The following is a 12,595-nucleotide window of genomic DNA, read 5'->3' as shown; positions in this document are numbered from 1 at the left end:
TTGTGCTCTACATGTGTAATATGAATTATAATGCATTATCCTGTCGTATATAAATTTTTAAAAATAATAAAATAAAAAGATATCTTGTAACATATATTTATAACATATATGTGAACTAGCTATATTATTTAGTCAGAATATTTAAATGATCTATTTTCTAACTATTCTCATCTTAGATATTAATATATTGTATTATTTCCCCCTCATTGTTTAGTAATAGTCTAAGTATAGAAAATCCAAGCGAATTTTCATTTATTTCCTTTTTTTTCCTTACAAATGCCATAATAGACTCTCACACCCCCAAGTGAAGAAAATCAAGATCAACAGGAAAATGGAGAATGATGAGGAAGAGCAAAAAAGTTAATTTTAAAAATTGCATGGATGGTAGAAGGAGACCCTTATCATACAGAATACAGGTATGAAGATGTGAATTTGCTGTCAACCTATCTTGTATACATAGATATGATAAATTGTGGTATAAAGGTGTATTAAGAATTGTAATGCAAAAAAGAATAATAATAATAAGAGAGATCATGTAAAAATAAATAAATAAATGAAAAATCATACCCCATTTGATTCAAATGTATGATATGTCAAGATCATTGTATTATCATGAGCAACTAATAAAAAGAGAAAAAGAATTAAATAAATAATGAAAAATAAACACGAAAAAAATATAAAAATAAAAAGGGAGGGAGGAAGAGAAAAAAAGAGAGGGAAAGTAAGAATGAGAGTGTGAAGAAAAGAAGAAAGGTAGAAAAAAGAAGGAGAGTAAAGCCACCACAGAATATAGAATGTTGCAAAATCCTCACATCCCATGACTGTGTAATAAAATAAATATCATAATTTATGAAGAATCTATCCTCAAGTGAGTGTTAAAAATCAATGTCAGCATTCCTAATTTAAGACTCATATTCTCAGCTCAAGATCTCTCTTCTGATCTCTTGATGTTCCATGGACTCCTGTCTGGTTTCCATAGTGACTGTTTTCATGAGTCTTTTAAATAATAAGAAAAATTGATTTCTCTCTCATGACTTATTTTCAGAATCTTGGAATTAGAATGTTTACTTCTTTCCTGCAGCATCTCAGGGAAGATTACCTTTAACTTAAGTGACTTTAAATTAGATAGCAATAAATTACCACCCAATAGAATAGTGGGAGTAGGAGAAACACACAAGAGGTATTGAGCAAATGAATATTTAGATACAGGTAGATATAGAGATAGGTAGATCATTAGATAGAATAGAAAAACATCCTTGTGCTCCTTCCTCTGATGAAATGGATATTAACAGATTCTCTTCTTCCATGGAGTCATGGGATCTGAACACCAATAGAGAATTCATAACAAATCAAATGTATTTGGAGCATAAGATGTGATATATGAGGAATTAGTTAATAACCTTTAGCTGATTCTGATTTCTCTATTCAAATATTCAATTATCCTGCATCAACTATGCAATTAACAAAATTCCTTATAAACATTGGTGTTTTCAGTTAGAAACTTGGTTCTGTGTAAATTTGAATTCTAAATTTTGTCAGATCCTTAATTATCAGTTCAAAAATTTAATCCAATTAATTTTATTTGATCACTCAATGCCTTAACAATAAATCATCAATTTTAATTGGAAACAAGTAAATAATATTCTGCATGCATATATGCATAATAGAAACACTAGAAGTTTCCTGACACTACCTCAATTTCTCCATCTCACTCACGTATCTGTATTCCTGAAGTCTGTATAAGACCTGTTTTGTTGCAGAGTTCCACAAATTTTAATAATTGTGGAATTTTACACTATATTTATTATTTTAATTATTTAATGTTATTTCTATGAAGCTTTGGTAAATTTTGCAATATGAATACAAACAGGCCTTTATAATGACATTTTTCATCATTATCATGTCTCCATTGCTGCTTAGAACATGAATGTCACATTTTTGCAGCATAATGAATCTTTAGAGAATGAATACATGATTTGATTACCCTAAAATTGCCTTTTATTTACTTTGACAAGTATAAATTCATGAGAAACAGAGACTAAAATTAAGACATATAAGTAAAAACAACTGAATAAAAACTTATATATCTATATTCAAATACATAAACTATATATAGTTTATAAATATAGATGTAAAAAATAAAATATAATACAGACTACTATAGGCTTTGATAATATAATTCTTAAAATTCTCATTTCCAGTTATTATATCTTATTTTTAAATATTACTAAAATACAGAATTATAGAATCTTCAGGCTATAAGATATATTGAAGATGGGGTTTCAAGACAAAATATAGGAAGCTCAGTTAAATTAGACTTTCAATTCAGTTAATTGTTAAAGTACATAACAAAGATTTCATGATTCATACTTATAACTTTTAAAAAAAGTTATTTCTTCTTCAGAAATTCAAATTTAACTGAATATCCTATATTTTTATTTGTTGAATCTGGCAACACTCTATTTAAGCCATCTACTCAAACTTCCCCATTTTCTGGGAAGTTCATAGTGGAGAAAACAATGACCGTATTTTCTGTTGAGTGTTCCAGGATGAAGCATGGCTTCCTATGTGAGAAAAAGTTAAAAGTATTTTGCAAGCACCCATAAAAAAACAAATTAAGGGGCTGGGATTGAGGCTCAGTGGTAGAATGCTTGCCTAGCATGCATGATGCACTGAGTTCAATCCCCATCACCACATAATAAACACACAAACAAATAAATAAACAACAAACAAACTCAATATACAAAATAAAGATATCATGTCCATCTACAACTAAAAGTATATTTTTAAAAATTAAGATTCTGAGATCAAATATTAGAAAATTACAGTACACAGTTATATACTAAAGCTCAAAAATGTATAACCAGAACCAAGAGCAGGATCACAATGGAAGATCATGGCAAAACCCCTTCAGGTATTTTGCAAAAACCTTTGTCTCCTTTAAGCTACCTCATAGGTCCATAGTTGATGATATAAAAGGGCCTCCAACCTGCAGTACTTACTTATAATAAACATTAAAGAGAGATCTTCACAACGCAACAATACTCTAATACAATATAGACATTAATACATTTTTTAATTGCGTGAAACCATCAGTAGATGAAGCCTCTGGCAGTTTCAAAGAAAGTTTGAAAATATTTTTTTTATTTAATCACCTCAAATAATATTGGAGTATCTGAGAACAGAATCTCAATGTTACTTATCTCAGTATTTCTAACAATTACCCCATGCATAGCACTGAGCATATAAAAAATATTTTTAGAATAAATGAATGCCTCCTTAATCCCCTAGTTATTCTGCTTGTCCTCTCCACTTTAATTTCACTTTGTCATTTATTGGCCCACTTTCTTCTTTATCATAACTGGGAGTCTCTCAGCCAACAGGGAAACTTACAGGGACAATGCAAATTGATTAAGTTGTAGAGCTGTGTCCAGGATAAAATCCAATTGGAACCTCTGAGTATAGAATACAAAAAGACACAGCAAATTTTATGTTGGGTTTTTGAGGATCTGATCATCCAGGGAAAGCAGTCTGCTGGATACTTGACAATGACTCTGAGGTGGCTGGTGACTCTTGATGTCAATTACATAGAGACAGTATCATCATGCATGCTCTACTGGAGCCCTGAAGAAGAGCAAACTTTTTGTGTCCTCCCATTGTAAATCATTATGCCAGTTAAGCAATTTTTGTTATGAGACAGGTGTGTAGAGGTTCATAAGATTCAATGCTAGCAAGAAACTGCATTGCATATATTATGTGGCTACTGTGACATAAAGTTGTGACATAAAGGTTGTAAAGAAAGAATATCATGAAGTGAATGAGATCCACCAAATATGAGGTTGAATTAAGATCCTAAATCTCCAGAAAGGAAAAAAAAAGGTTAAGATACACTTGCATAGATATTGAAAAGAAAATTAATGACTACTTTTAAAACACACACACACACACACAAAATTTGTCCAGTGCTTTTATTTATTACCATATATGCTACCTTAATATTTATTTTCAAATAGCACATATAAAATAGGAAATCATGTTTTAAATGTTGGTGTTTTTCTGTGCTCGTGCTCCTACAACACTTGTAATTAGTTTGCCAATTTAGTGGCTTCAGTGGGTCTAGAATATCAAAACTAATTGTAGTCCATTTCTTCCTATTGATGAAACCAGGGTTGATCTATCTAAAAACATAAGGTATGGTTGTGAAACAGGTAACTCCACCGAAGGAACAAACAGATGCATCATAAATAAATAAATATGTATCTCCAGAGGGCTGACTCTGGATGCTTTCACTCACTACACCTTTATTGCATTGTAAAATTGTATTTGCTTATTTTAAATACCTTATGTATAAAAAGAATAATAGACTGATGAGTGAAAGTATCCCTTCTATTTTCTTATGCCCTTTCAGATGCAAATGAAATGTGTAGGTGTTTATCTTATATGAATGAAAGCATGATAACCAGTGTTCTGCTCTTAATATTTGCTTTATGATTACAGTGAGGATTTCATTTATTCATTGCTGAATAGTATTTTTTGTATAAATGTATTATAACTTTTAAACAGTGCCTATAAATTAATAAGTTGATTCTTAAATTTTTGGTTTTATCAAAAGCATAAGCAATACAAATACTTTATTGACACATTGCTTTATACTGTGAATGTGTATCTAGAATTCCTCAAGAGTATTTTCAGTTGTTATTTTGACAGATATGCCCCAAATTCCTTCTACAGTAGATTTATACTTCACCAGGAATACCTATCTTTTTAAAGACTCATATATTTTTTCTTATTTTTTATTTTTATTGGTTATTTTTAGTTATACATGACAATAGGATTAATTTTGACATAATTTTAAAATACGGAATGTGATTTTTCTAATTCAATTCCAAGTACTTCCACTTCCCCTACTTTCCTCTTCCCCTATTCCTTTCCTCTACTCTACTGATCTTTCTGCTATTTATTTACAGTTTTTTAAATTAGTGTCTGTGTATGTACATTATGATGAGATTCACTGTGTATGTTTATATATGTACATAGGAAAGTCAGGTCAAATTCATTCCACTGTCTTTCCCTATCCCATCCCTCCTCCTTAATTTCATCCCTTTTTTCTCTAATGAGTGAGTCCTCATTCTTCAAGATAAGCTTGTTTCCCCTCACATTCACTAGCACACCATGTCATCACACCGGTGATCTTGGCAAATATGATAGGAGTAAAATGTTATATCAGTATGGTTTTAATTTGCATGTCTCTTATTTTTTTATTGGTTGTTCAAAACATTACAAAGCTCTTGACATATCATATTTCATACATTAGATTCAAGTGGGTTATGAACTCCCATTTTTACCCCAAATACAGATTACAGAATCACATCGTTTACACATCCACATTTTTACATAATGCCCTATTAGTAACTGTTGTATTCTGCTACCTTTCCTATCCTCTACTATCCCCCCTCCCCTCCCCCTCCCATCTTCTCTCTCTACCCCATCTACTGTAATTCATTTCTCTCCTTGTTTATTTTCCCATTCCCCTCACAACCTCTTATATGTAATATTGTATAACAATGAGGGTCTCCCTCCATTTCCAAGCAATTTCCCTTTTCTCTCCCTTTCCCTCCCACCTCATGTCTCTGTTTAATGTTAATCTTTTCTTCCTGCTTTTCCTCTCTGCTCTGTTCTTAGTTTCTCTCATTATATCAAAGAAGACATTTGGTATTTGTTTTTAGGGATTGGCTAGCTTCACTAAGCATAATCTGCTCTAGTGCCATCCATTTACCTGCGAATTCCATGATTTTGTCATTTTTTAGAGCTGCGTAACACTCCCTGGACAGACACTTCCCAGAAGAGGACATACAATCAATCAACAAGTACATGAAAAAATGCTCACTATCTCTAGCAGTCAGAGAAATGCAAATCAAAACCACGCTAAGATACCATCTCACTCCAGTAAGATTGGCAGCCATTAGGAAGTCAAACAACAACAAGTGCTGGCTAGGATGTGGAGAAAAGGGTACACTTGTACATTGCTGGTGGGACTGCAAATTGGTTGGTGTGACCAATTTGGAAAGCAATATGGAGATTCCTGGGAAAGCTGGGAATGGAACCACCATTTGACCCAGCTATTGCCCTTCTCGGACTATTCCCTGAAGACCTTAAAAGAGCATACTACAGGGATACTGCCACATCGATGTTCATAGCAGCACAATTCACAATAGCTAGACTGTGGAACCAACCCAGATGCCCTTAAATAGATGAATGGATAAAAAACTGTGGCATTTATACAGCATGTCTCTTATTATGAATAATTTAAAATATCTCATGTGCTTGAGACCCAGCTGTAATTTTTCCTGTCACCCATCTTATCCTTTGCTACTTTTGAGGTTTTTTTTTTCTGTTTTCTTGATTGATTTGTAAGAATTATCTTTGGAACAGGGAGAGTAGTTATTCATAATGTGAGTTATACTTATTTTTCCAAGTTTTCATTTACTTCTTGAATTTGTTTATAATATTCATTAAATAAGAACTTTTAAATTTTTTTACAAAATCAAAATTATCAACATATTCTTATGTGTCTTCTGAGTTTTTTTTCCTTTTTTTTAAGAGAGAGGGATGGAGGGGGAGAGAGAGAGAGAGAGAGAGAGAGAGAGAGAGAGAGAGAGAGAGAGAGAGAGAGAGAGAGAGAGAGAGAGAATTCTTTTAATATTTATTTTTTAGTTTTCGGTGGTCAAAACATCTTTGTTTGTGCCGAGGATTGAACCCGGGCCACACGCATGCCAGGCAAGCTCGCTACTGCTTGAGCCACATCCCCAGCCCTGAGAGTTTTTTTTCTTAAATTTAGAAGGATTATATTTAAATATCCAAATTTCTATATCTTAAACAGAAAATGATATAATGTCATTTCAGAGTTCATTTGGCTTGTCTGATTCTGTTTCTGTGAAAGCTTCTTTACAACTCTGAAAATTGTGGAGCACTGACAGCAATGATAAATAATTATTGTCCATATACATGCAAATAAGTTCTGTCCCATGGAGAAACAAGGAAAAAAAACTAAAAAAGTTTTGGCACTATTTGTACATTTCTTTCAGAAATCCTGATTGTTCTTAGAATTCTTCTTTGACCTGATTGCAATACTTCATTAATTTCCTCATGAATGAGTTAAATAAAATATTTTGCATGTGTTTATTCCTAAACATATTTAAGTGACATTTTTCATTTTCTTCTTTTGCTTTCATGGTTTCTAATCTGTTTTCATTTTAATTTTAGTTTTTGATTTATCAGAATTTTTTCTTTATTTTGTTCCAGAAAACCACATGCAGTTGTACTACTCATAAAATTAATCTTTCTTTCTCTACTTATTCAAAGGCTACCTTCATTTATAAACTAAATAGCCAATTATATTTCAATCTTTTTTATATCAATAGTTCTTAGCTAAGCGAGGTTTACCCCCAAGGGAACAATTGAAATGTGTGGAGATATTTTTGATTGTCATAACCTGGGGGAGGTACTGGTATTTCTGATTAAGGGACATAAATTTGGTCAAACATCCCACAATGTACTGTACAGCTCCTGACGGGGGGAAAAGAATTATCTATCCTAAAAAAGATCACTAGTACTGAAATTTACTAGAGTTCATTAGTGTTCCTGACTTTATATTCTAGTCCATTAATATATTTGTTCATATTAGCTATTATAATTTTCTGATAAAATAGTTCAAAAGATTAATCTGTCTTTAGGATATACTCTTTTTACAGAATTTTTATGGTCATACCTGATTATTCACTTTATATAAAAAAATAAATTGTAAAAAAAAAATGTACCTAATTCCCCACCTCCTCACCACTAATTAAATCCTAAGGCATTTTTATTACTACTATGTTAGATTTTAAGCAACTTGGGCAGAATTGGAGTCTGTATATATTAAGACTTCCTATTTCAAAGCATTGTGTGCATTTCTCAAAACTTCTTTTGGCCTCTCAGTTGTCTTCTAAAGATTTCCTTATTGAGTCTTTCTGCATTTCTCTTTAAGTGTACTGCTTTTTTTTTTCTCTTTTTCACATGAGGGTTTTAGTATCAATATATTTCCATAGTGTTCTCTGGCTGTTTAAAATGAATTTGTTTCTGTAAATGAATTACCAGCTTAAAAATTTTTCTTATTCTTTGTAAATATTTTGACTCTAAGAAGACTTGAAAGAATCAATTTTGTTTTATAGGACATAATTATATATTATAATTACAATATGTAATATTTAACTACAAATTACTATTTGATCAGTGAATGATAATTCATATCTTTTCTAGTTTTTTATAAAGTCTGTTCTTTCCTTTGTCAATTGCATCATCTGATAACCAACAAACAATATTTCAAATAATGTGAATAGGGCTCGGGCGTCGCTCAGTGGCAGAGTACCTGCACTGAACCCATCTGAGTTTTGTGCCATATAGTCACTTCAGTTTCCAGAACTTTAATAGAGTCATTGAAGTTATACATTGCTTGTTGAGTGTTGAGGTATCAATCTCTACATTAAAATAATGAGAATTGGAAAGAAATGCTACAAACATAACAAGTTATTTGTATAGTACTTTTTCTTTTTCATCACTCTTTTATATTCATTTTCTTATGTGAACCTCAATAGACTTGTAGGATAGCTATTATACACAGTTGTCCATATTAGGACATAGGATGACACTGACTGCAACTACTCTTCCTGTTCTGTTATTGGGTAACCTGTTATCAAATATCACAAAGACAAGCAAACTGCAATAATTTGTACACATATTGTAAAAATTATCAGAATTTAATATTTTTAATGAAATACCAGTACTTAGATGGGCTGGGATTGTGGCTCATTGGTAGAGCAGTCACCTAGCATGGGCAGAACCTAGGTTCAATTCTCAGCACCTCATAAAAATAAAAGTCATTGTGTTGTGTCCATCTACAAAAAAAAATATTCTCTCTCTCTCTCTCTCTCTCTCTCAAATAATATTTAGAGATGAGCGTACTAGCAAACAACATTCTCACTAAAACTAGAAACAAAACATGGACACTTTTTATTACCACTTTATTTTTTCAGTGTGGAAATCAAACCAGGACCTCACCATATTAGGCAAGCACTCTACCACTAATTTACACACCAGACATATTTTTATATTTGAATAATGTACAATTAAATAAACTGTTTCTTAATTATTTGCTTAAAAAAACAGGTGTGAATTTATATACTTAACAACTCTAGGACTAGCAAATCACAGACTTCAATTTAGCACGAATATGGATGTTGCTAGTTTTTTATTTCTTTTTGCTATAAAACAAGGTAAATGTATAATTATGTGTAAATTTTGGTTGAAAAATCTTTGGAAATAATAAGAAAGTTAGAATTTTTATATTGTGCTCCTGCATGGAATTCTAGTTTTCATTTTAGACTAACTTTTTAATTAAAAATCATCTCATTGGGCAAGGTGGTGCACATCTATAATCCCAGTAACTTAGGAGGTTTAGGGAGGAGGATCAGAAGTTTGAGGTCAGCCTGAGAATCTTAGCAAGATACTGTCTCAAAATGAAAAATAAAAAGGACTGTAGATATACCTCAGTAGTAAAGCATGCCTAGGTTTAATCTTTGTACCACATATATATAAATAAATAAATAATAAATAAATAAATAAATAAAGTCATCTGATGCCCTATGTATGTTTAGGAATTTTATGACTAATATTGAAGTTAAGAAAATAAATAAACAACTTATTCCTAGTCATCCTTCAGGTCTCAACTTAATCTATCATTTTACCAGGAAAAACATTCATAACAATTCAGACCAGGTGAGGTTTCCCTGTTAATATACACTAATTAACTCTAGTCATTACTTTTGAAACTCCTCTTACACTTGAAATAAAATTTAGCATTTATCTTATTATGTATTTATGTTTGTTTCTACTGCTAATCTCAAACTCACTGAGACATGTGATAAACTACACTGGTACAATTTTTACTTTCAAAATAATTGTGATCAAAATCATAAGACATTTTTGTGATGTAGATTTGAAATCATTTCACAAACATTCATTACACACTTATTCTGAACAAAATTTCATTATGAGAATTGTAAAACATGTAGAAATATCAAAATTATATAAAGGAATAAATTCCAGACCAAATTAATATATCAAAGTGACATGAAGTGTTTCAGAAAAATTCTTTCTTTTCCTCTAAAAGAGCAGCCAAACGTGTGTAAAGGGCAGAGAGAGCTAATGATATGTTCACAGAGAAGAAAATAACAAATTGTTTCTGGTTATGTGTCCAATATATGTAGAAGAAAAAAAATGAAGAATGGGGTTAATTATTTTTTTCCCTTTAATAGTAAAGTATGAGTTATTTTTCAATAGAATGGAGACAGAGCCCCAGACTTACATACAAGCAAATTGATATGTACAAGTATATGTTCCCTTTTCCTCCTCCAAATATATGAATATGCATTATCTGACACTCATTCTGGTATTTTCCTGAGTGTTCCTTGATGGTATGATGTGTTCTCACAGGGAAATGTGAGTAAAAAAAATTATGTTAAATTCTTTCAGTTTATATTGATCTATGTCTGGTCTCACCATACCTTGCATAAATGCTCAATCTATTTTCAGGAAATACATATTCAGTTTCAGAACCTAATCAGCTGTAACTTCATCTTATTTGTAAATATAAACCTAATAATCTGGGTCCAAATCAAAGCATTTACTTCTGTTATCTATGGGAGAAAGCTAGAAACGTTGAGCCAGTTGAATGTCCCTGCTCCAACCATCCTTTAGATGAAAACACATGCAAAATCACTGGCCTAAAGGAGAATTTCACATAAGACTAGAAAAGATAAAGAAAAATGCACTTTCCATTAACAAGAACAATTCAGTTTTATGGTTCAAAAAAATCAAGAAGATAAAATTAAGGTTTATTGTAAGGGTATTACATCTAAAACATGCAAATATATCAAAATAAGAAAACCAAACTAATTTAAACATAATTTTACAGTTATATAGAACTAGATTAATATTGAAAATCAGTTTGGGCTGGAGATGTGGCTCAGCGGTAGCGCGCTCGCCTGGCGTGCGTGCGGCCCGGGTTCGATCCTCAGCATCACATACCAACAAAGATGTTGTGTCCGCCGAGAACTAAAAAATAAATACTAAAAATTCTCTCTCTCTCTCTCTCTCTCTCTCTCTCTCTCCTCCTCTCTCACTCTCTCTTTAAAAAAAAAAAGAAAGAAAATCAGTTTAAGGGCTTTTTTATGTGTTCTTTCAGTTTATCTTTTTGAGTTTTTTTTTCCCAAAGATATTTACAGTGGAAAAAAAAGAAAGAAACAGGATATGGTTCTTTCCAGGAGTCATCAAAGAACTTACTCTGGTTGCAGCTGTATTTTTTTTTTTAAGAGAGTGTGGGGGGGGAGAGAGAGAGAGAGAGAGAGGGAGAATTTTTAATATTTATTTTTTTTTTTAGTTCTCGGCGGACACAACATCTTTGTCTGTATGTGGTGCTGAGGATCGAACCCAGGCCGCACGCATGCCAGGCGAGCGCGCTACCGCTTGAGCCACATCCCCAACCCCGCAGCTGTATTTTTTAGGCATGTAAATGAATCCAGAATGTTTTCAGTTTTGAAATAATAACACCATGAATCACTGTGAAATGTACCTATCAAATTGAGTTATTAACCTAGCTCTAAAATTCTCTGGTTGAAAGCAGTCCCAAAATAATTTAGAATTTTGATTTGTGTCTTTATTGCTTGGGGTATCATGTATTATGGATTCCATTCTGTACTGATAAGCCATAGCTTAATTCATCTAAAACCTAAAACATTTTCACTCAAATTCTATTTAACTACTTTTTATATTTATGGAAATGCTAAATCAAGTTCCTTTAAAAAAAAAAGAGAGAGAGAGAGAAACAAAAACAAATACAAACCTCTCTATTATTGTTCAGTTGAACACCGAGAACTGACCTGAGCTGGATTTCTAGATCCTAGACTTATAAAGTCTGCTTATTTGAACTGATCATAAGAAGTGCTAGATAGTTGGCAGAAGCAGGTGGAATATACCAGATCGTGTATCTCTAAGTACATGTGTCAATTTAAGTGAATAAAGGAAAACTTTGTCTTTTCTTGGTCTATCAATGTCCTACTTTCATTGATGCCTTAGGCCAAAATATAACATACACTGCAGCCTATATTTTAAGACATTTTTAACACTTGGGAGCTTGACTAAGTATTTTACACAAAATTAAAATGTTTTTAGGGAGCCAGGAAAGAACCTATCACTCTCAGCCTCACCTAGAGCCAGCCACCAGCATGACCATGCAGAGAGCAACACCCATTGGGGTTCCTTATCTACCAGTGTGTGACTGCACCCAAACCACCTCCATCTTGGGACACTATAGCCACCTCCAAGGCCCATCCTACATGGTAATCTCCACTGTGGTTTAATGGACAAGGTCAAGAGGCAGCGTCCTTTGCAACATAACATGCCACAGTTGTGCCATAACCAAACAAGGCACCCATCCTTCCAGCTACATTTCTGAAAGTGGTTGCCTTTATCTTCTCTACTGCCATCTGGAGTTACCTCC

The sequence above is a fragment of the Urocitellus parryii genome, chromosome 7, assembly GCF_045843805.1.
Source record: "Urocitellus parryii isolate mUroPar1 chromosome 7, mUroPar1.hap1, whole genome shotgun sequence".
NCBI lineage: Eukaryota > Metazoa > Chordata > Mammalia > Rodentia > Sciuridae > Urocitellus > Urocitellus parryii.
Note: the sequence above shows the minus strand (reverse complement) of the source record.